Source organism: Dermochelys coriacea, chromosome 1 (assembly GCF_009764565.3).
Source record: "Dermochelys coriacea isolate rDerCor1 chromosome 1, rDerCor1.pri.v4, whole genome shotgun sequence".
Taxonomy (NCBI): Eukaryota; Metazoa; Chordata; order Testudines; family Dermochelyidae; genus Dermochelys; species Dermochelys coriacea.
The window spans coordinates 268,061,435-268,086,008 of NC_050068.2; the positions used below are offsets into that span (position 1 = coordinate 268,061,435).

General features: G+C 40.6%; 1 long non-coding RNA gene across 1 annotated transcript; it reads left to right on the top strand.

Annotated features, from left to right (window-relative positions):
* The first annotated feature begins 410 nt into the window (after positions 1-410).
* On the top strand, positions 411-22,464 carry LOC122457804. The gene is made up of 3 exons (XR_006277478.1): positions 411-424; positions 1,251-1,252; positions 22,356-22,464. It is a non-coding gene; the product is annotated as an uncharacterized LOC122457804 (long non-coding RNA).
* Positions 22,465-24,574: the final 2,110 nt, after the last annotated feature.

Genomic DNA, 24,574 nt, shown 5'->3' on the forward strand with positions numbered 1-24,574 from the left:
CTCAAATCACTGAGCTATCCCTCCCCAAAAATGCAAATGTTTATGTATTACTGTGAGATTGTAAGTAACAGCTCTAAGGGGGAGGTCTGACTAATATAAACCTTGGGAAGTGTTATGAGCCTCAAAGCACTATTTGAAACAATATGTATCTTTAAAGTTAAGTGGACTTCCTAGGGGGGCAAGGGAATGCAAATTTCCCACCTCCAGACTCAGCCTTTTGAAGCTACGTTCTGAGGTTTTATGTTCTGATCACCTATTACGTGAAGACAGCTCAAATACATGACTCACAGATTCAGGGGGGTGAGTTAAGTGGTTATGAACTTGTACCCACAGAAAAACCTTTTGGTGGTATTTGAAGGGCTGTTCACTGGCCAGAGCCCTTTTGGGAGTTGGGGTGATTTGTGGTAAGCTTATTTGTATGTATGTAGGTTCTTTTATTGTTTTTAATTTGTTTTCTCTGTAGAGCTTCACCTTAAGAATAAACGTGCTTGCTTAGAAAGACCTGTGTGATAGCTTAACACAGTAGCAATTACATTATTTATAGCATCTGAGGAAGGTAGGTAAAGCAGGTATGCTTAAGGTGGGGAGGGAGCTGTGCAGCCTGGACGTTCCCTGGTCAACAGGAAGAGAGATGCATATCTCTGCCCAAAAAAGGCAATATGTGGGGAGCCAGAAGCCTGACAGTGGATGCCCTTGCTGGACTACCGAGTGGGAATACAGGTGCAGTTGTGCCAAACTGTGACAACTGCATCTCAGAATTACCTTGCATAGAGGAATGTACAAATAGAGAGAAACTGACAGTCACATATGCCCATTTTAGAATTTATCCACCTACCATCAAAGATCCAGGCATTCACAAAGAACAGAACTCATACATAAGAATGACATAGGTAATAAAAGTTTAAAACACTCACACCAGAGAAAATCCATTGATGGGAAAGCATTTTACCCGGTTATTTTTTTCTGAACAGTATCGTGTTCTGCTAGTGCTTGAGTGCGTGAACAAATTAAGTTTACAGATTCTGTAAAGCAATTCATTCTGTCTAAATATAATAGCAGGAATTTTTCATGTAAGTCAGCAAAATACAGTCCATAAAGGAAAAATACGGCCATTATTTTTAACTCTGTTGTTTTTATTCAATCCAAGACTGAACTGGGGCTAAATCATCTACTGTGTAAAAATTAAAATTTTTAATTGTATGCTATTCCAAAAGAAAGGGTAACAGGGAGAGAGAAGCCTAATGTCTCAGCAGTAAAATAATCTAGGGAGTGTATTTCAGCAAAAATGATTACTGATATCTATAACTGAACTGTAATAACTCAATAGCGTTTTATAAATTTTTGAATCACTTTGCATTTTTTATTTGACAGCGAGCCACATTCCAGTTTTTAGCTATCCTCTGTGTATTAATAATACATTACAATAAATTCCTTCATAAAAGTGGATACTCTTTTCTCACAGATTACTTTATTTTTGCCAGCAAAATATTGTTTCAGGTTTATAATCAGTTCCTATTTGGCTTGATCATGCTTAGCACAAAACCAAAATATTTGCTGTCATATAGCCACCAATATTTAACTAATTCAGTTATTAGTTAACTAATCCACCCTATAGCTTGTAACATTTGACTGACTGAAGGCCCAAAGACTTTTGCATGTGAGTAAGTGTGCTCACATGAGGATTCCTTCTCATTGACTTTCAAAGGACCACTTACCCATAAGTAATTATACTCCTGTGCATAGGTCTTAGAAGAATCAGGCCCTACATTTTCATACAGTATACATTTGAATAATCCTTAGTTTGCATATTCTAACAAGAGATGGTCAATAAATAAATAATTTTCTGTCAAAAAAGTTGACCAAAAATTGTCAATTTTTCTTCAAATTTTTGCTTTTTTGACCAAACCCACCCCCTCAAATTTTGAAGAAAATTTATTTTCTTGCCAAAATTTTCATTAAATTAAAAAGCCTTTTTGTCATCAAAAACAAATTTGGACCAAAAAAATCAAGCAGATTTAATGTTGACTTAGTCAAATGGAAAATGATTTTTTACCTACATAGTTACATAGCTATACCACTGACCTATAGCATAATTATAAATGAGTAGTAGCAAGAAAATTAATTGATTGGGAAATATTTGATGTAAAATTGTTTAGCTTGACTCAGTTACCTTATTTCCTATGTGCTTCTTTCTTACAATTTTCTATTTGTTGGTACAGTGGCCTAGCACCACACTCTCAGGGCGTCTTACTGACCCAGGTCAAGGAGTTTTCGTCTTGAGAGGATGGGAGTCTCTAGACTCCAGGTTCTCTCTTGTTGACTAAAGAGGTGACAGTACTAATTGCTGAATGCTCCAAGAATAATACTGAATGATCCCAGTGTTGTCAAAAGACTGAGAACCTGATCACTCACAAGTAGAAGATTAAGAATTTCTGCTGGAGCCTTCTAATGGTGATTTCTAGTTTCCAAGTCCTCCTGGAAAGGGGGAAGCTAGCCCTCCAGCTGAGTCTGTAACTGCTCCTGGATTCAGAGTAGCAGCCGTGTTAGTCTGTATTCGCAAAAAGAAAAGGAGTACTTGTGGCACCTTAGAGACTAACAAATTTATTTGAGCATAAGCTTTCGTGAGCTACAGCTCACTTCATCGGATGCATTTGGTGGAAAATACAGAGGGGAGATTTATATACACACACAGAGAACATGAAACAATGGGTTTTATCATACACACTGTAAGGAGAGTGATCACTTAAGATGAGCCATCACCAGCAGCAGGGGGGGGAAGGGAGGAAAACCTTTCATGGTGACAAGCAAGGTAGGCTATTTCCAGCAGTTAACAAGAACATCTGAGGAACAGTGGGGGGTGGGATGGGGGGGAGAAATAACATGGGGAAATAGTTTTACATTGTGTAATGACTCATCCATTCCCAGTCTCTATTCAAGCCTAAGTTAATTGTATCCAGTTTGCAAATTAATTCCAATTCAGCAGTCTCTTGTTGGAGTCTGTTTTTGAAGTTTTTTTGTTGAAGGATAGCCATCCTCAGGTCTGTAATCGAGTGACCAGAGAGATTGAAGTGTTCTCCAATTGGTTTTTGAATGTTATAATTCTTGACGTCTGATTTGTGTCCATTTATTCTTTTACGCAGAGACTGTCCAGTTTGACCAATGTACATGGCAGAGCGGCATTGCTGGCACATGATGGCATATATCACATTGGTAGATGCGCAGGTGAATGAGCCTCTGATAGTGTGGCTGATGTGATTAGGCCCTATGATGGTGTCCCCTGAATAGATATGTGGACAGAGTTGGCAACGGGCTTTGTTGCAAGGATAGGTTCCTGGGTTAGTGGTTCTGTTGTGTGGTGTGTGGTTGCTGGTGAGTATTTGCTTCAGATTGGGGGGCTGTCTGTAAGCAAGGACTGGTCTGTCTCCCAAGATCTGTGAGAGTGATGGGTCGTCCTTCAGGATAGGTTGTAGATCCTTGATGATGCATTGGAGAGGTTTTAGTTAGGGGCTGAAGGTGATGGCTAGTGGCGTTCTGTTATTTTCTTTGTTGGGCCTGTCCTGTAGTAGGTGACTTCTGGGTACTCTTCTGGCTCTGTCAATCTGTTTCTTCACTTCAGCAGGTGGGTATTGTAGTTGTAGGAATGCATGATAGAGATCTTGTAGGTGTTTGTCTCTGTCTGAGGGGTTGGAGCAAATGCGGTTATATCGTAGAGCATGGCTGTAGACAATGGATCGTGTGATATGATCTGGATGAAAGCTAGAAGCATGTAGGTAGGATATAAGGTGGTGTTTATGTGACCATCGCTTATTAGCACTGTAGTGTCCAGGAAGTGGATCTCTTGTGTGGACTGGTCCAGGCTGAGGTTGATGGTGGAATGGAAATTGTTGAAATCATGGTGGAATTCCTCAAGAGCTTCTTTTCCATGGGTCCAGATGATGAAGATGTCATCAATGTAGTGCAAGAAGAGTAAGGGCATTAGGGGACGAGAGCTGAAGAAGCGTTGTTCTAAGTCAGCCATAAAAATGTTGGCATACTGTGGGGCCATGCGGGTACCCATCACAGTGCCGCTGATTTGAAGGTATACATTGTCCCCAAATGTGAAATAGTTATGGGTGAGGACAAAGTCACAAAGTTCAGCCACCAGGTTAGCCGTGACATTATCGGGGATAGTGTTCCTCCTGGATTGGGTGGGAATGAGAGAAGTTTTTCAAGCAAAGAGATTTAAACCATAGAGAGCAAGAAACAACCTGGGGATCATTTGCTGGATCTGGACTAGATGAGTCAGTTGTCTAGGTAGGAATTAAGTAAGTACTAAAGGGGTTTGCTTCCAGAAGTTAATTTTATGGGAAAATAAGCCATGTCATTTAGAGCTCTATTTCCATTGAAAATTTCATAGCCTTCTTTATGGAAAAGATCAAAGAGTAGGTTTCTACATCTGGCTGGCCTATTCTGGCTAAATTTTAACTGGCTGTGAAAGCTCATTTGGCTCATTCCATGAAGAGCCAAAGAGGCGACCGAAGGTGGAAGCTCATTAACTTTCATCACTCCTGTGCAAAACTTGAAGTAATTATACAGAGCCAACAAGATGTCCCCAAGTGCTGCAGATATATTGTTCTTATTTTTCAAAATTAATCTAGCTGGACTTGCAATGATACATCCTCTCAATCACAGCTGCAGAAGCTTGGACAGAATGAAGTTTTGATGTCTCCAATTTGGAATAATTTCCTAGGCAAACAAAGCTGATATAAATAAATGGTCTCTTGCCTGCCTATGTTCATCTCCATCTGTTTGGATGGCACAGTGCCCATTCAAAAGTTGCCCAGAACCTTGGCATAGAAGATTTGTGCCAAGCTTTACATGGCACTCTGCCTAACCCTGCAAGTGCCATCTTTTCTGCCATAGATCCTCACACTGAACAAGAACTAAAGCGCTGGCACCAAAGGCCTCTTTACACTTGATCACACCTGTTGTTAATTCTATGCCAAGACTAGGCCACCAGAACAAGGCAGATAAGGAAAATGTGGCATTTATAGGCATTTCAGACTGCCAAGTTTGTAATTCAGTGAATATCTTGGAACTTCATGGACACTACGTATGGGATCTAATTGTCCGGAGTTTTAAATAAATCACTGTCTTTAGGGTGTCCTCATATAATGGCACTATAGACAAAATGAACCACAAAGATGTGAATTAAGATTAATACAGTAGTTGTGTCCTAGCCCCCAACCAATAGTCAATCACCCAAAAAAGTACAATATAAACGGACTGCTCAATGCCAAAGTGTATGATGGCCATTCAATAGCAGAATTATTGTGGCACTGTACATGTTTGCTCTGCCTGCACAGCATTAACAGTGAGGATCCTAAGAAAAGATCACATATTATAAAGCTTATGCTCAAATAAATTTGTTAGTCTCTAAGGTGCCACAAGTACTCCTTTTCTTTTTGCAAATACAGACTAACACTGCTGCTACTCTGAAACCTGTCATATTATAAATGGTGAACCTTCTCCTAGAGTTGGTTATTATGCAGACACAAATTAGCAAACTTGATTGCCTTTCAGAGACTGTAAATTCCTTTTAGGAAAATATATAGTATTTTCTTTCCATTTTTCATGTGGCTGGTCCACTGCGGTAATGGTATGGGAGCACATCAGAACACTCTCTCATGTCTCAGTGTTAGTAATCTCTAAGGATATGATCCCTTTAGTTAGTCTGTGACCACTATGGGCAATCAGGGCAGATAAGAATATAGGGGAACTGTGACTTTTAACTTCTTGCTGGATCTGGCTGTTGATCATCCTGAAGGAGAGAAAAGTGCCTCCTTGTAATAGCAAGGAGTAAAGGAGTGAATGGAGAGTGAGCCCATTGCATAAAGATGATAAAGAAATTGTCTGAAAACAAAATTTGAAAGAACCAGAGACTGACCTTCTCCCCCTCATGATAAATCAATTAATAGCTGATAGCTGGCAAGTCTTTTACAAATGTTACATAACATTACAGGAAATAAGCAATCTGAACAAATAAATAAGCCACCCCCATCAGTGGGAGCTTTTGCAAAAAGCACACTGCAAAAAGCAATGCTCATTATTTTTAATATATGCTTTCCATTTCCTAGAGGTGGGCATCAGAATTCTCAGGTTGAGTGAGGGTGACAGATGGACTGGGCTGCAGGGGATGTGGAATACATATGAATGACAAAAAGAAAAGGAGTACTTGTGGCACCTTAGAGACTAACAAATTTATTAGAGCATAAGCTTTCGTGAGCTGTAGCTCATGAAAGCTTATGCTCTAATAAATTTGTTAGTCTCTAAGGTGCCACAAGTACTCCTTTTCTTTTTGCGAATACACACTAACACGGCTGCTACTCTGAAACCTGTCATATGAATGACAGACAGGGTTGAGTTAAAAATTACCTTTTGTATTGTCAAACAATAGACAGATAACAGTCTCAGACTCACTCACCTCTGTATCCTCTTCCTACTCCACTAGCATGACTTCACCTCTGGTATAACAATTCCTTTTCACACAGATAGCCTACACAACATCAAAGGAAGCATGGAAGGAAGAAAGTGTGCCACTGATTTGCCTATCAACATTAGTTTAGTTTTAGTTAGTTTACTTTTTCTCTTTTCTATGTCTGAGGGAAGTGAATGGATTCATTTTCCCCCTACAAACAGCAAAGAAGAAAATTAACACTTCTCTTACTTCTCCTCCCTATCAACTTGAAAAATATCTAACAGCAAACACAGAAAAAATTCATATGTTGTAAAAATAGTTTTGTCCCCCCCCCACTAAAAATATGAACAAGTAAAGTAGGTTTCCTGAATAATATTCAGTTATTTCTTACCAATGCCTGACTTATTTATAATTTTCCTGCAGTAGTAGGGTGTTTTTTTAACTTCCCCATCACACTAGCAAAAAGATACAGTTGACCAGTTTCTCTTTGTCAGCAAAGTATCACCAGAAAATTGAGCTGATCATAAAGGCTTTTATTGTTTTCAACTTTTTATTGTATAAAGGTTTGATCTATGATCTATAATAATTAAATTCCTTCACCAAATATTAATTTGAAATGTATAAACTGGATATGCTTAATATGAAAAATGATACATCTTGATTTAATAATCCTTGTTATCCAAGATAGTCATTGGTGGTAGCTTACTTTACACTTTGCCAAGGGAGAGCCAAGTTTTCTCTGGGGTTTTCTATGGAAACAGCCATTCTTCCATTAGCAAACACTGCTCCCAATACTGAACATTTGATTTCCAGTTGCTGTCAGTGTTTGTAAGTCATGTTCCGCTGTCTTGACACGAATACCTCATTTTTTGGTAACATGATTTGCTACTATGGCAAATGTCGTGAGAATGCTTCAGTGGGGCAAAGCGAAATTCAGCAATTTCTCAGTCACTTCAACAATTCTAAGTCAAGCAGCAGCAACAGAGTGGTGGGTGCCTAACATACTGCATTTCACTGGTTTGCCTTGTATTTCATAGAAAGAGAAAACATAATCCATCAGAAAATTAGTCTACCTAGGTTTTTATATTGCATCCATCAGTGTGAGATACAAGCCCTTTTCAAGATGTAATAGCTTCTTGTTTCCTTCCTCCCTACCACAGTGTATTCCTCCAACGCCCATGGGATTTCACTATTCCTTGGGGCATATATAATTGCTAAAACTTTTGTGAATATTACTTAATCTTGTATGTATCTAACAAACCCCAAAAAGGTTGGTTCCATTAGGAGGATAAGCATTCTAAAGTTCTGAGTCCTGATCCTTCTGTCTTTTATACAAGTGTGACTCAGGACTGACTCCCTTCAAACCCAAGGAGATGGACAGAGGTTAAAATCAATATAAATGAGAGGCACATCAGACCTCAGATATTTACCTTCAGCATGTTTCAACGTATCTGAACCTCTTTGGCCTGGAAAGCAAAATGGGAATCGGTCTCTCTCACATGACTTTTAATGTTTCTTTGCTTTGGCCATACTAGCCACATCAGAATAATAGCTCACTGAGCAATATATCCGCTCCTCCTGGTTGTGGCTGGAAATGCAGCAGCATCCAAACTTATTTGAAAGAGAAAATAAGATGGTAACAAAAGTGATAACCAAAGGGTTCTTAAACCACAGAAGAGCCGGTTTTGTTGTTAGTTTTGGACAAAGATTCTGTTTCCCCCCATTCATTATCCAAACTAGTTTGCCCATCCCCAGAGCAGAGCCATGATCCTGTGTCCTTGATTCCCTGAATTCACTGATGTCTGTGGAAAAGTTTAGACCTATTTTACACCACCGTATTCATTTTCAGAGGAGCTATAAAGCAGGAAGGAGGGAGAGGATGATGGAAAAATGAATGTGGAAGATCCTCTAGGAGTCAGGAATTGTATCATTTGTGACTTCACCTCCTCCTCACTTCTTGCCTCGGCATCTTTGTTCTCACAGCCACTGGAACTGGTATTTCCATTTTAAATGGTGTTTCAACATGGCTATCCCCAGGTGTCTTCTATCCTCCCCTTGACTGACATTTGTGTGGCATATGGAGCAAATGGCCCAGCAAATATTTACTGGATCAGCATGAAAAAACCCACAGCTGCCAGACTGATGGATTTCTTGGCACTCTGCCTTGTGGAACCAATAACAGGGCAGGGAGGCACCACAGGAAAATAATGGAGGTTGAACTTGCTGGATTTTCCAGAGCACCTTTGTATAACTTTGAGTATAACCCAGGGAAAGGTGAGATGCAGAAACGGGTTCTTTTCTCATTCTATGTAAACTACTGCATTCTCCTTGGTGCTCACTTAATAAAATACGAAGGAAAACTGCAATCAGAACTGCCCACTATGAGAGTCATGCACACAAAAATAAGTGCTTTGGGGGACTGCAGAGACCACACCCGGTTCTTATTTGAGAAGGAGCCCCATAGGCCTACTTTTAACACTAGCAAGGTCAGGCAGTCCCATGGCACCCTCTGAGGGGCAAGAGAAGCCTCACTAGGAGAGCTCATTGCAATTGGGAGTGGATGGGGAAGTGTTGAGCACCCTTCAGTCCCGCTTCATTAACAGGGAGAATAGTAGGAAGAGAGCAGTCATCTTATAATAAAGCAGGCAAGAAATGTCCATGCTGCCAGACAGGATGAAGCATGGGTGCTGGAGACAAGTACTACTGCTGTCAGATGTAAGTGTAAGGAGAATATGCAGGTTAGGAGAAGCTAGGATAGCGACAGGAGGGAGGGTCTCAGAGCTCAGGCTCCAGCATGAGCCTGAATGTCTATGCTTCAATTAAACAGCCCCATGAACCTGAGCTCCACGAACCCAAGTCAATTGGCACAGACCAGCCACAGGTGTCTGATTGCAGTGTAGACATACCGTAAGTCTCTGTGCAGACGCGCTCTTAAAATATCCCAAGTCTGGCAAGTTCACTATGCAGCATGCAATGTATACAGTCCAACTAGGGTAAGTAACTCACTATGGGAGTGCAGCTGGTAAAGCAACTTACAGCAGGGTGTATAACGAAACAGGCCCTTAACTTATACCTTCCTCTTAGCTCGTTTTCCTGTTATACCCCCTTCTCTCCATTTGCTTGTAAATTGTACTCATTGGGTCAAAATCTCTACTGCTGTAAATGAGTGAAACAGCACTTAAGTCAATGGAGCTGCACCTATTTACACCATCAGAGAAATGGCCTATTTTATCCCCACTAAATTGTTGCAAATTATACTACCACCACATTTACTGTATTTGGACCCATTTATGCACCACTTGTCACTTATGCCACTATCAAGCCTTGGGCATCCAACTGCCACTGAATTTCAATGGGTGTTGAGTGCCTAACTCACTTAGGCTCATTTAAAAATCCCAGCCTAAACCCCTAGTGAATTTGGCCCAACAGTACTAAACAAACCTTAACAACACAAAGCAGGAGTAAAACTGACTGCAGATAGTAAAGTTCCCTTCCCACTGCCAATGACCATGGTCTCCTCACATACTAACAATATATTAAGACCAGAATTCAAAACTAGCTCAACACCCACAATCTGGGACAGATTTTCAAAAGATTGCAGTACAGTGGGGACTGCTGGGTGTTGAGCTCTTTTGAGAATCTGGCTCTAATATTGGGCCTGACCTCATGCAATCCATAGAATATCAGGGTTGGAAGGGACCTCAGGAGGTCATCTAGTCTAACCCCCTGCTCAAAGAAGAGCCAATCCCCAATTTTTGTCCCAGATCCCTAAATGGCCCCTTCAAGGATTGAGCTCACAACCCTGGGTTTAGCAAGCCAATGCTCAAACCACTGGTCTATGCCTCCCCCCCCATTTTGATTTGCTGTGATAACTTAAACATTTAAAAATTATGTGTATGTTTGTTACTAAGGAAAATAATTTCCTCCTACCTCCGTCTGGGGAAAGATATCATCTCATTTTAGGAGCCTACATGAGAGAGAGATTGTACAGAAAACAAATATTAGCCAGGACAAGCTAGAAAAATCTGGTCCCCCTGAAATTGTATTTTATCCATTCAGCCACGGCTACCTATTGCAAATTACATGAAAATTTCCCATGAACTGGAAAGAAGGAAAACAATTTTCATTAGTTAAATTCAGTCTGAGTCCTCTCCTTGATCTGATGGCCTTATAGAAAACATCACTCCCACCAGTTACTTAGATTGCACAAATGGCATTGCATCCTTAGTGCTGAGAAAGAAATAGGATTGTCCCCTGCTTTCAGCTGAAAGCTGTGGTAGCTACAAGATAATTATACAAAAGCCTGGGTCTCTCCCATTCACTTGTATGAATAATGCTATGGCTTTTAAACCCAAACCAGATTATCAAGTCCATAAACCACCAATCAAAACCTTTGGGGAAGTCCAAATCCAGCTCTGGATCTGAACTCTGTGACTCAGGCTTATTTCTAAAATAATAAAAAGCTGCATCAACCAATATGAACACCCAGGATCTCTGAGTAAGTTTAAATTCTGATTCTGTTCCACATCCAAACTTTCCAGCTCTGGTCTATTTTTTCTTTTCAGTAGATTCAATTTATAATAAGGCTAAATGTTGATATATAGAGAATTAAAGGTCAGAAAACCATCAGTATGCACTCCAGAATCATATTTTCCAAGTTCATAGATTCTAAAGTGCGAGTGTAGATTTTGGAGAAATAAAATCTATTGATCAATGTATCCTTGATACTTATAGGGACCCCTCATTATAGTACCAGTATAATGCCTCAAAATCTAATGTATTTATGCTCACAAATTGAAGACTTTTTCAGGGAAGCCATCAGGCTCAGACAATAAAGGTTCAATTTGTTCTTCAAGTTGATAGCTCTCATTTAGAATAAATAAATAGAGGTTCCTTGTTTAGAATGCTCCAGCATTCCCATTTTGCACATTGCTAATTCTCAATTTAATCTCAAACTTGTCTGCTTTTCCACTGGATGACAGCTGAACTTTTGCAAACAGACTCAGCTAAATAGACACAGAGCACGTTACGAATTCAGCCTTATTTGCAGTTTTGTTCTTAATCTTCTTCACGCAGTCCACCAGCTTGATTTTTTCTTCCATCATTTTCACCATGTGCTCTTAGTGATTCCTAAACAGAAACTAATCTCTTCTGAAGCATGGGACATTTCCTAACTTTTGAGTGCTTAACTTCACAACCTTAATCATTTTCTCTTAATATAGTTTTTATGCATGTGATATATATATAGTGAGATCGACAAATAAAGATCCATGGGGGTGGATTCCAAATCTCTATTGGAATGTGCAAAGAAGAGTGTAATGGCTGCAGTGCAATGGGAAGAAGCTAATGCCACTGCCCATGTATGATTTAATAGGGAAGCAGGTGTACACAAAAAGAGCACAGAGGGTGTAGAAACAGGGGAGGAGGGTAATGCTGAAAAAAGAGCAGAGTAAATTCAGAAATCTGTAAACCAAATAAAGAAACCTTGGCAGTCAGCAAGACTCTGCCTTTGTCCTCATACCTAACAAACACCAAGTTGTATAATTATTAGACCTTAATCGCATTCTGTCATGCCTTATTGCTCAATTATGTATATATTTCATCACAACAATTTGGCAGCAAACCTTCTATTGAATAAATTATGTGTACTTTGTTTTTTCCCCAACCTCCTCTGTTCAGCTCACATTTTCTTTTCTCTTGTGTCTCTTTCTCCTTTTCTCAGATGCTTTTGGTGTGTGTGTTTTCCCAGAGAAGCTTTTTTACAATTTTACATATTTTTTCTCTAAGTCCACCCTCCTTTTCTCTTATCAAGCAATTTCCCCCATTCTTTTGATTATTTTCTGGTTTTCGCTGCTTATTTTCCCCTTCAGCATTTTCTCTCTCTCTCTCTCTCAGTCCTGTCCCTTCCACGCCCCGGCTTCTCATCCTGGTCTCGGGCTCCCCATCTGAGTACCTGTCTCCCTTCTGTCTATCCCTAGGCTCCTCTTTCCAGTCCCCACTGCCACCAGCCTCCGTGTTGAATCAATTCCAGCCTCACACACAACTGGATCCTCATCCAATCTGTCTCTCCCATGACAGTTCCCAGTCCCCACTCCTGTCCTTTCCCCCTGACCCACCTCCAAGTCTCCGTCTCCTTGTCCAGCCAGTCCTAGTCTCCAGTCCTGGCTGCCAGTCCCAGTTTCTGGATAGCCACATTATTCCTGAATAATGTATTCTGTATAGATCACATATTTTGCAGAAAGTGTATTTTAGAAATATTTTAAAGCATTTTCTTTTAAAGAAACTGTTTTTCTTATCCCTTTGTCTATGAAACCAGCTCATGTCTTAGCAGCACAAAAATACCACTGTATAGGCCATGAAGGGAGAGAAAATTTTTACCTTGCACATTTTAGAAATCTTGAGAAGTTACCCAAATGGCTTTTGTGTATATAATAATATTAGGATTTTAATGTCTGATATCTACTTCCATGGCTAGAAGCCTGATTGGGAATATTTCCTTTCCTAAGAGGATATCTTCTGAATTTGGCCTTCATAGACCTTTCAATATCAGCTTTCAACTCTGTTCCTGATTGCTGTGGTGAATCAGTACCTTAGAAATGTATACATAGACAACAGCAATATGCCCAAACACATAGCATAAATGAGGAGGTGGTTGCGACTAAATGAACACAATGGGTCAACACCTAAAGGATTTAGCAACTCCTGAAGGTATCCTGAGATCTACTAAGTTCCATACAGGATGGGGTGGCACAGGTTTAGAGGAATAGGAGCAATCCCAAGAAGAGGACCACCTCTGCCTCCTACAGGCTGTTGGTGCCCTTCAGAGTAATATTTCCTTGGCCCTGGCACGCATGCAAATACAGGTGTGGATTATCGATGTGGTAAAGAATATGACTTGAGATTATATGAGTGGGATACTCCAATTTCAATAAAATGCTTTCAGTAAAGCCAACTGTAGCTTAATTTTCAAAACAAAAAGCACCCAAAAAGAAAAAAAAAGTGGTGGTGGTGGAGGAATAAGCAGAAGGAGCGGGAGGGGGGAGAGAGGAAGCGGAGAGAAGGGGAAGAGACAAGAAGCATAGAGAGACGAAGTGAAAGAAGGGGGTAGTGTGTGTGTAGATATAGAATGACTTAGGGAGAAAAGAAAACCTAAGCCAAGAAAAGTACAGACAGCAACAACAAATCTAGAAGAGGGCTCCATGGGCCAAAGAATCTGCAAACCCATACCCCATCCCCTATCCTTGATCTGAGAGGAGAGTGGGAGTTGCTGCTGGAGTGAGACAGGGGGTGCCAGCAATCCTTGCCAGCCATCCCAAGGCTGTGCTCTGGGTTAATGGGCCAACCAATTTTCCTGTGGCACTAGCCTGGTCAGGGGTGAAGAACCTGACCTCTACCCATTCTTCCCCTGCTTGGTTACCTCTGTTGCGGACCAATATTCCTTACCGTGGGAGCTATGGGCGTGGGTGTCTGCAGCTTTTCCAGTGTTTCAGGTAAGGGACCATATGGGGCCTGCCTCGAAGAGCCCAAGAAAAAAGGAAGCTCTTCTCATACTGAGAAGGATACGAGTAGACATCCTCCTCTGACCCGCCTGCCCCTTCTTAGGCTATGACTCTCTCAAATTGCAACCTCCCATTTGCTCTCCCAACATGGCTCTGAGAGAACAACTTTGTCTCTTACATTCCCTGTCATCTGCCTAGGTCTTATCCTGGGAATTCTTTAGTAAGGCCCTAACAATTCCTTCATTCTCCATTGTCTGCTGTTTCAATCCACACACTTCTGCTGCAACCTGTTATTCTCTTGCTCACTGTCACACCACTGCTTCTGCAGTGCCACTATCTGAGCTGCCCTCAGGCTGTATATTTCTTTGTCTTTCTCAATGTTCTCTTTCTTTAACTCCTCTATTTCTGCCTTTACCTGCTTTATCTCTTTTATCTACTAGCATCACTACCATCTGCTTATAGAGCTGCAGGAATGCTCCAGGACCAGTAAAGCTTCCAGGCTTCCAGAGACCATTACCATGCTCCTGAATAAAATCTGCTAAGCTGTTATCATTTCCAGCTTTTCTTTCTTTCCAGATGTTCCCTTTCCTTCTGACATATCTTCTTACCCAACCAGGCTGTCAGCCTGCGCCCTGAATCAGTAATGGAATGTGACCGTAAATCAATTCACGGGCTACAATGTGGAAAATTACAGGTTGCGACCCTGTTCTGCTGTCCCCCTCCACTATTGCAAACAAACAAACTAATTGTATCAATTGTCCCCTCCTCCATCACTCCTGGCAATTGTCTCACCAGATATGTATCCATGGTTTTTTATAATGCAGTGGTAATTTAACCGTTTCACTGCATGCAGCGTCAGGAATAAATCAATGGGTGCACAGAGCTTCTGGCTGATGAAAGATTAATACAAGTAAGCGTGCTCTTATCTAAAACTGCTATTTATTAGATTTAAGCACAAACAGACATAAGCAATAGCTTTAGCACATCCTAAATAATTACCTAGAATATCAGATGGTATTGAGTAATTAGCAGCAGTTCAGCAATGGCTGGTTGCTTCTCTACCAGGGAGTTTGGTGTCAGGAAAAAAATCTCTCAAAATAGCTTCAGAGAACTGCTCCAAAGTACACTCTATTATCTAATTTTTATATAACTAACTTATACAAAACACCCAGCTCATAGTGACCACTACTGGATCATCACCTCTCCTAACTTCAATAAACTACTTATCAACCAAACATTCCTAATAATCTTAGTCATAATTAGGGTTCTACCAAATTCACAGTCCATTTTGGTCAATTTCATGGCCATAGGATTTTAAATATAGTAAATTTCATGATTTCAGCTATTTAAATCTGAAATTTCACAGTGTCATAATTGTAGGGGTCCTGACCCAAAAAGGAGTTGTATGGGGTGGGTGGGTGTCACAAGGTTATTTTAGAGGGAGTTGCGGTACTACTCCCCTTACTTCTGTACAGCTGCTGGAGGCAGCACTGCCTTCAGATCTGGGCAGATGGAGAGCAGCAGCTGCTGGCTGGGAGCCCAGCTCTAAAGGCAGAACTGCCGCCAGGAGCAGCACAGAAGTAAGGATGGCATGGTATATTATTGTCACCCTTACTTCTATGCTGCTGCCTGAAGAGTTGGGCCCTCAGTCAGCAGCTGTCACTCTCTGGCTGGCTAGTTCTGAAGGCATCCTCAAAGAAGTAAGGGTGGCATGGTATGCCATTGCCACCCTTACTTCTGTGCTTCTGCTGGTGGGGCGCTGCCTTCAGATCTGGCCGCCCAGCTCTGAAGGCAGCACAGAAATAAGGGTGGCAAATCTGCTACCCCCCTAAAATAACCTTGTGACTCCTCTGCAACTCCCTTTTGGGTCAGGACCCCCAATTTGAGAAACACTGGTCTCCCCTGTGAAATCTCAAAAAGAAAAGGAGTACTTGTGGCACCTTAGAGACTAACAAATTTATTTGAGCATAAGCTTTCGTGAGCTACAGCTCTCTTCATTGGATGAAGTGAGCTGTAGCTCACGAAAGCTTATGCTCAAATAAATTTGTTAGTCTCTAAGGTGCCACAAGTACTCCTTTTCTTTTTGCGAATACAGACTAACACGGCTGCTACTCTGAAACCTGTGAAATCTGTATCGTATAGGGCAAAAGCACACAAAAGACCAGATTTCATGATCCGGGACACATTTTTCATGGCTGTGAATTTGGTAGGGCCCTAGTTATAATAAGCTTCAAGATCAAAGGTGCCTCAACTCAAAGTCTCCATCCACCTATTTTCTTTCAGTTTCAGTTTGTTGACTCTTTTCTCCCCTCCTTCCATTCTGATTAGCAGAAACTGCGAGCCTGCAGTTAGCATTTGACCTTGCCGCCAGAAGCCTTGCTTGTTCAAATTAACCCTTAACTAGGTGGCATTCTATTTTATTAATTCATGGTGGCGGAATGCATAGAATATGGTTGCAATTAGCTTGATCAAATTCTGGGGTAACATACCCCTCCATTCCAGGGCAACAGTACCCAGAGCAAATTGAGAAAGTGTGGCTGCATCAGGCCCAGAAGGCCTTCCTGCCATTCAGTGTCCAGCCACAGGCCTCCTGAGTCTCTCAGAGTAAAACATAGATTTGGTTCAACTGAAATGCTTGTGAATTTGTGCTGATTTCAGTGAATTGTTTTGGTCAATATTAAAACTTAAAACAAAATTCCAAAAGAGTCTCAAGTTTTGTTTTAACATTTTCAGAATGAAACATCTCAGTTTTTCTATTCAGAACAACTTTATGTTTTGCTATTTCCTTTAATTTTATTTGAAAAATTAAATAGTGTTTTAAAATGTTAAAAATCAAAATGGAAAGTTTCATTCAATCAGCAGCAATTTTTTTCAACTGTGATTTGTCCCCCCAAAAATAATTAAAAATTATTTTTGGGTTGATGCAAAGCAAACTTTCCCCCTATTTTTCAGAATTGCCAGTGAACTGAAAAATCTGTTATTTGCACAGCTCTAATTTTGCCTTCCTTATCAATGCTTCTTGTTGTTGTTTTTACAGATGATGAGAAAGAGACTCATCTATTCTGATTCCAGATATCTCTTAACTGATTTAAAAAATGAGAAGCACTGTTAAGTAGCACTGTAAATGAAAATATTTTCATGTTATTTATTTCAACTGATGCCAGACAAGCAATGTTGTTTTACTCACAGTGTGTGATAAACTGAAATTGCTGCTGGCCATTCTGGAAAGTCACAGTGATAACAGGACACAACAAGGGGGTTTGGGCATATGGGAAAGCCTTTACAAAACCTCACTTAGAGTTAATGTGAATAGCAACACACTACAGCATTCTCTTGTGGATGGGAAGGTAATGAGCATCCACAATTCCCATTGACTTTGCTCGGAGTTGTTGGTACTCAACGCCTTTCAGGATCTACCCTGTGCTTTGTGGGAGTATCCAGCCCTATACTCACATTCAGAGGAACTGGGACTTTTCTGAATTAGTTTAGCTCATCTCTGTTTCCTGTGAAAGAAATTGGTAATTGTGAAGCTAGCAGGACATTCATTTCACTTCTACAAAGCTTGCATAATCGGTCTTTAGACATGTGAAGTGTGCATGTAAGGAGGTGGCACTGTAGAGACAATCCTGGGACCAGTCTATAGGCTGGAATACTGATTTCAGCCCCGCTGCTTCACTTTCACAGGATATGGGGACCACTGGGTTCACATGATTTTGGATCTCATGGCCAACCTTGACCCCATCCCCAGTGCCACTGTCCACACTGACCTATACAGGGAGACTACTTCTGCAATATACAGGGGTGCAGAGACCTCCCCTCCATTGCTGCTCCACAGTCTATTCCCCTACTGCAGATTTTAAACCGTGTGGACACTCTTGGGTTGGCCCTCTGCACCCATGTAAATTTCCCCCACTGAATTATATTGCTGCACTGAAGCAGTTACTTCCCTTCTCCACACAAAATAGCCAATTCTTTTAAATCACACAGGGGAATTTACTGCAAATACTCATTGAGAAATTCATGTGAAGAAACAGAACTTCCAAGGCAGGTTTTTCAAAAGCTAGATTGGGAATTGATGACATTTAATTTCCAATTTCCAGTCATCATCTGCATCTTCTTCATGCAATGTCTATGTACAGGTCTTGGTGGGCTGAAGAGGAACTTTTCTGTGGATATTGATCCAATTGAATGTTTTCCATGAACTTTAAAAAGCCATATTTGCACGTAGAGCAGGGGCTCTCAAATTTCATTGCACTGTGTCCACCTTCTGACAACAAAAAGTACTACACGACCCCAGGAGGGGGGACTGAAGCCTGAGACAGCCCAAGCCCCGCTGCCCTCGGTCAGAGGGGAGCCAAAGACAAAGCCCAAGGGCTTCAGCACCGGGTGGGGAGGGGGCCTGTAACCGGAATCCCGCCACCCAGGGCTGAAACCAAAGCCTGAGCCCAGGCCCCAGCAAGTCTAACGCCAGCCCTGGCGACCCCCTTAAAAGGATCCCGACCCAACCCACAGTTTGAAAACTGCTGACCTAGAATATTGGATAGCACATTTTGGGCCCAAAAACATTTAAGCACATGCTTAACATTAAGGACATATTTAAGTGCATCCCTATTCATCAAAGCATTTAAACACGTGCTTAATTTTAAGTGTATGCTTATGTACTATTGGAGCCTATATGCCTTACACATGTGCTTAAATGCTTTACAGATCAGGACTTTAATAGATCTAAATAAATAAATAGTCCTTGAAATGTAGCCATCCTGCATAGTTTGGCAGAATTGAGTTTGAAAAGTGTATTTTTAAATTTAAATAAAAAAGCTATGACTAGAACATAAGAAGAAACATCTCCTGTCTGCTTCAGTACACAGTACTAAGCTATTATTCTTGCAACATGTTAACAGTATCCCTGCCATCTAAATGAGACATAATACAATTCTATTTTGATATTTTAGCTGCAGGCAACTGAGCCATATGTCCAAACTGTATTTCAGGTTATATGGACCTATAGGTCCAAATTGTCTCCAGCGGGGATTTTTTCTGCATAGCAGGTGGGAAACATAGATTTGGTCTCAGGGAAATATCCGTCAGCTACACTATTAGCCAGTTACACAATTGCACCAGCTGAGGTTCTGCTCCACAGATTTCCCCCATGATGATTCTGTCGGGGAGGGGACAAGATTTGTGCCCACACACCTTGCCCTGTTCCCCTGCTTTTTGCTCTGAGCAGCTCATGGAAGCAGACGCTTCAATATTTTGTGGCTACAAATGTGCTGAATATGGAACATATTGCAGACACCATTTGATCCTTCACTGAAGTCGCACAATTTATTATTTTATAGAGCCAACAGTGTGACAGTGACAGAAGACATACAAATCTTAGTGTATTAAAATATGTAAATACTTTCCTAATATTACTTTTCTATTTACACATTTATTGCAGTTGCTCCAGGGATGTTGTGCAATTATAACTGAGATGTTTGGAGAGGAGGTGATTGCTCTACTAAAATGTAGTCTACACTATGAAAAATAATAATAACTGGATCACTATATTTTCAACTCTTAATTTAATTTAATTGCATTTAATTAATGTAATTTTTTAATAAGAAGGAGCATCTCATCTAGAGTATTAACTCTGCTCTTCCTGATCCCTTGAAAAACACTTTTCATGTTTTTGGATGTTACCAAAAGCTGTGTTGCTGGGGGGGATAAAGTCCTTATATTTCAAGGATATTGAGTTCAAACCCTATGTAGTTTGCACTTTCATTAACATTTCTATTAACTTTTATCATCAACATAGCATGTGTAATTTAATTTTACCACTTTCCTAAAGCAAAACCTGATATCTGATCTAAAACATTTCACACATAGGAAAAAGTCAAGTGAGCAAAACAACAGTTCATCTGTTGGTGAATGTTTTTATAGCTTTTCGCATCCTTTTATGTCCTCTCCCCACCTTGTTTTTTAATATGTACAATATTTTAAATAAGATATTCTTTACATTTGTTCCATCCTAAAATACTCAGGAATCCTACAACCCCACTCAACTGGTACCAGTCTCTAGGTTTTACCTTGCTGTGCTATGAAATCCAGTACTGTCCATTTTATTAAATAAATTAAAAGTATGTATGGCAAGATGTGCACCTGCGTAAACAAAAATGTTCCAGTAAGACTTAAGCGCTTACTTAACTTTATGCACTCCAAGTACTCCCATTAAAGCTAAACAATCAAAAATTGATCACACCGTCTCCTTTTTTATCTTTATTTTATCTGTTTTTCTGATTTGTTATCCTCTTCTCTCCCCTGCCCCCATGGCACTCTGTTGCCCAGTCCATGTCAGTGTAGTCTGCATTATTCTTGATAAGAAGTCCTCAGATCAGGCAACAATCTCTATTGATAGCTACACCTGTTACACTAATGATCATTTTTCAGAGTAGCAGCCGTGTTAGTCTGTATTCGCAAAAAGAAAAGGAGTCCTTGTTTGTCTCTAAGGTTCCACAAGTACTCCTTTTCTTTTTACTAATGATCATATTGACCTGCATATATCAGATGATTATTGTGAACACAGATGTAGGGTGTATGGTAGGGCCATGAGTGGAACCAACTGTCCAAAGGGAGTACAAATGGACCTATACAGCATCAAAGGTGTGGAGTCTTTGTCTGGCCTAGCCGGAGGAAAAGGGGTTCTCTTCTTTCATCTTTCTTCTTCCTCCCACCCTTTTAAAAAGCCAGGTCCCTTGGGGGTTGAGGGAGGAGCAGCTGAGAGTGGGGCTGGCATTGGCCAAGCAGATTGGCTGGTTGGAGGAGGGCTCAGCAGAAGCCCATTGGCTCCTACATACACAAGGGGGGGGTCATATACGCCTTATGCCTGCAGTAGGACAGCATTGTATGCCCAGATCAACAGTTCCCACCCCTGGGATTTTTGCTCTGCTGTGGATATTGCACTAGTTACCTTTTTAGGGTCTGGGAAGGAATTCTTCCCTCAGTGCCAGACTGGGTGGGTTTTCTTGCCTTCCTCATAGCAGTCCAATGATGCAGTAGGTAGGTCAGGAGGTACAGTTCAAGTTGTCACAATTTGGTAGGTGTCCAGTGCAGATACTTGTTCCATGGGGCTCTGATTCCCTGATAAACTGGAACTGGTAGTGGACTTAGGAGAAAGCATCTCCTAAAGAAACTGGAGATCATGGTTGGGGCTCCTTATGTCTGGTACAGTGAGGAGATAACCCTCTTTCCTTAGCCCCTTAACCCTCATACTAGGAGAGGGCAGTGGGGTCCCAGGAATGGGCTAGACCCCAGGGATGGCTGGCTGACAGCCACCCTCTGCCAAGTGAGCAGATTAGGGAAGGAGAGATGACTTGCACTGAATGGGTTATTGCCAGACAGTTCCCAGAGGAGTTAAGTTAACAATGTTGCAACCTATTTAAACCACACCCTCTCACATCTTGTCTTTCAGCCTGCATGACTGGGACAGTTTTCCGTTATTATCTACACTTCCTTATGTGAGGGCAATGCATTGCTAGGGAAAATACTGTGAGCCTCAACAGCTAGCTCTACAAAAGTATGACTGAGCCCTTCACTGATGAAGAGATGGATGTGGCACAACATTACAACACAACATTAAATGTGAAATTCCTTTTCTGTCTCTCTGCTTTCCTCCCTCCACTAACCTAGCGCTGCCTCCCTCTCTCTGTTCCTTTGGCAAATCCTGTTATTCTCATTAAAAGACTTTCCCCTCCCAAACTCTTACCACCTGCAACAGTCTTCCTGAATCCGTCCGTCTGACAGACTCGTCATATCATTGCAAAACACTGCTAACAATTCAGTCACTCTCCCTGGCCCTGGCTTATTAACTTGCCTCTCTCTTTTCTGTGCCATCATTGTATATTTTAATGTTGTAACTTAATTATTGAATATTGTCTTACACTTCTGGATCCAGTTTGTAAGAAGGGACCGTTTTGTCTTGCCTTTGCCATTGAGTCATATACTATGCTTCTCTCTCATATGGCATATTTGCTTCTAGGGCATTGTGAAAATGAGCACATTCATGACTGTGCACTGCTGATTCAAGCCACATGTTTGTTTTCATTTTGGAAATTCTTGTTTGTTAAATGTCTTTGCTTCCTGATATTCATTTCCCATCCTCTCTGTATCGCTTCTTTCTCATGCTCCCTTGTGACTGTTCAGTTTAGAAATAGATTAAACATAGTACAAAACAATCTTCTTATGATACTCAATTCATTGAAGTGCTAGAAAGAGGATGTATTACAGGAAAGAAGCATGTATATTCTTTAAACAATTGAGTTCATAAATTTCCCCCTCTCAATATCTAAAAACTGTAAAAAACTGGATTTAAATTTCAATCTCAATCCAGTGGCCAAATTCTGCCCTGATTTTCAATGCAGGTGTGATAAATGAGGGGGAAGGGGGTAGCTCCCTTTTATGGACACCCAGCCAGCCAGTTAGCTATAAAATTCCTCTTAGTAGCTGTTCTCTACTTGCTTTACACAGTAAGGTCCACAGGTAAAATGAAAGGAATGGGCACCTGAACAAAAGAGCCCATGGGAGGGCTAGAACTTTTAAAAATTGGGAAAAACTTCTCAGTCTGTTCTGTTGTTGTTCTCCAGAGAGAAGGGACAGAGCAGAGACAGGGCTGGGACTATGCTATAAAAAGCTTTTTGTCACATATGGAAATCATCAAATCATTCCTAAAACCTACTGATAAATCAGAAAATGTCTAAAAAGACACAATTAGATTTATTTCTGTTTATTTCTTATTGGCTTGTGGACTCCTCTGTGCTAACCCCAAATGTTTTTGTTTGCTTGTAACTTTTAAGCTGGACCTCAAGAAGGTTATTCTTGATGTTTAGTTTTTGTAAGTTGGTTCTTTAAATCTAGCAAAAGCCTAAATTCCAGATGTATTTTCTTTCTTTTTGTTTTTAATAAAATTTATCTTTTTTAACAACAGGATTGGATTTTTGATGTCATAAGAGATTTGTGCATATGTTGTTGAATTAGCTGGAGAAACAGCTAATTTCCTTTGTTATCTTTCTCAGCTCTTCCCCGGAGAGGGGCTGAAAGGGCTTGAGAGTACCCCACAGGGAGGAATTCCCAAGTGTGGCCTTCCTGGGTTCCAAAAAGGGGGGTTTTGCCCTTGGGTGGTGGCAGCATCTACGCATCCAAGGTCAGAGAGAAGCTGTAACCTTGGGAGTTTAATACAAACCTGGAATGGCCAGTATTAATTTTTAAAATCCTTGTGGGTCCCCACCTTCTGCACTCGAAGTGCCAGAGTGGGGAAATCAACCTTGACAGCAGGCAACACCCTTACTTCCATGAGGCTGGAGAGGTTGTAAATCAGAGCAGGATTTTCCATAATTGGCTATCTCATCACTTCTATTAATTTTATTCCTGCACTGCAAAGATACTTTCATGACTACTCTCTTAACCGAAAGCAAGCAGTAGCTAGAAGTTTGTCTGAACCGTCAATCTATTTTTAGTCCACTTAGCCACATTAAAAATAGTCTATGTGAAATTTGTCCTCTTACCATTTAGCTATCAAATTCAAAAGTGGGTTTAAACAAATTAAGTTAATTTTACAATGAAAAAAATCACCAGCTATTAATTAAACAAAACACCACCCAAACAAATCTCCTGAGTCTTAGAAATCAAATGGCAAGCCCTTCTGGAGAACTGCACGACAAAATAGGCTAAACACGAAAATATAATTAAAATGGTTAGTAGTTTTCACTACAGGAGCTCTGTTCTGCTTTCTGAAACACCTACCATCACTCCATTCATGTGAAACTGGATCAAATTGACCATACAGCTGTCCCATAGTGATAACTTTTGGCCTGATGAAAACATACTCCACTCTATGTTCATTCATTAGATCATTTGCTTCTGTCTGTTCAAGAACCCCAGCAAGTACCTTCAAAGCAGAGGTTTTACCCCCTAGAGGGCTTCCTACCAACATAAAACCATGCCGAGCTAGCATGATTTTGTAGCTCTTGTAAAAAAAATTGCATTTATATATAATGATGAAATATTTAACCCAGAGGGATCACTCATTTCCCCATAAAAGTAGTAGCTGTGCATATTCTAATTTTTTTCACTCTAAAAGGACAAGATTTAATTTTTCTCCCAAAAGGGAGGGCTTTGTAGAAATTTAGTCTAAGAAGTTATAGTATGAATCTAAAAGTTATGAAATGTGATAAATTCTACAAAATGGAAGCATTTCTTCTAAAGGGCAAGATCACAGTTTGTCTAAATAAAGAAAACCTAAACAGGGAGTTTTCTTTTTCTCCAGGGGGAAACCATTTTCATTTGTAAAGATTTCACACCAGAAGTGTTTATCAAGTTGTTTAAATGGTACAGAATAGCAATTCTATCACTAGAAGAAAAGCTACATATGCATTTCAAATATTAATATATTAGGATGGCTTCAAGTTCTTTTATATTACTTTTAAACCAAATAACTCAGTTGACATACTCAGGCTGTAAAGAATTAGAAGAGATATGGCCTGACTTGTATTATCTTCTTGATGTACCAGAGAACAAGCTGCAGATTCATTTTCTGCATGATTTCCCTGATGGATACATCCAGGATGCTATGGTCAGGAGCTGG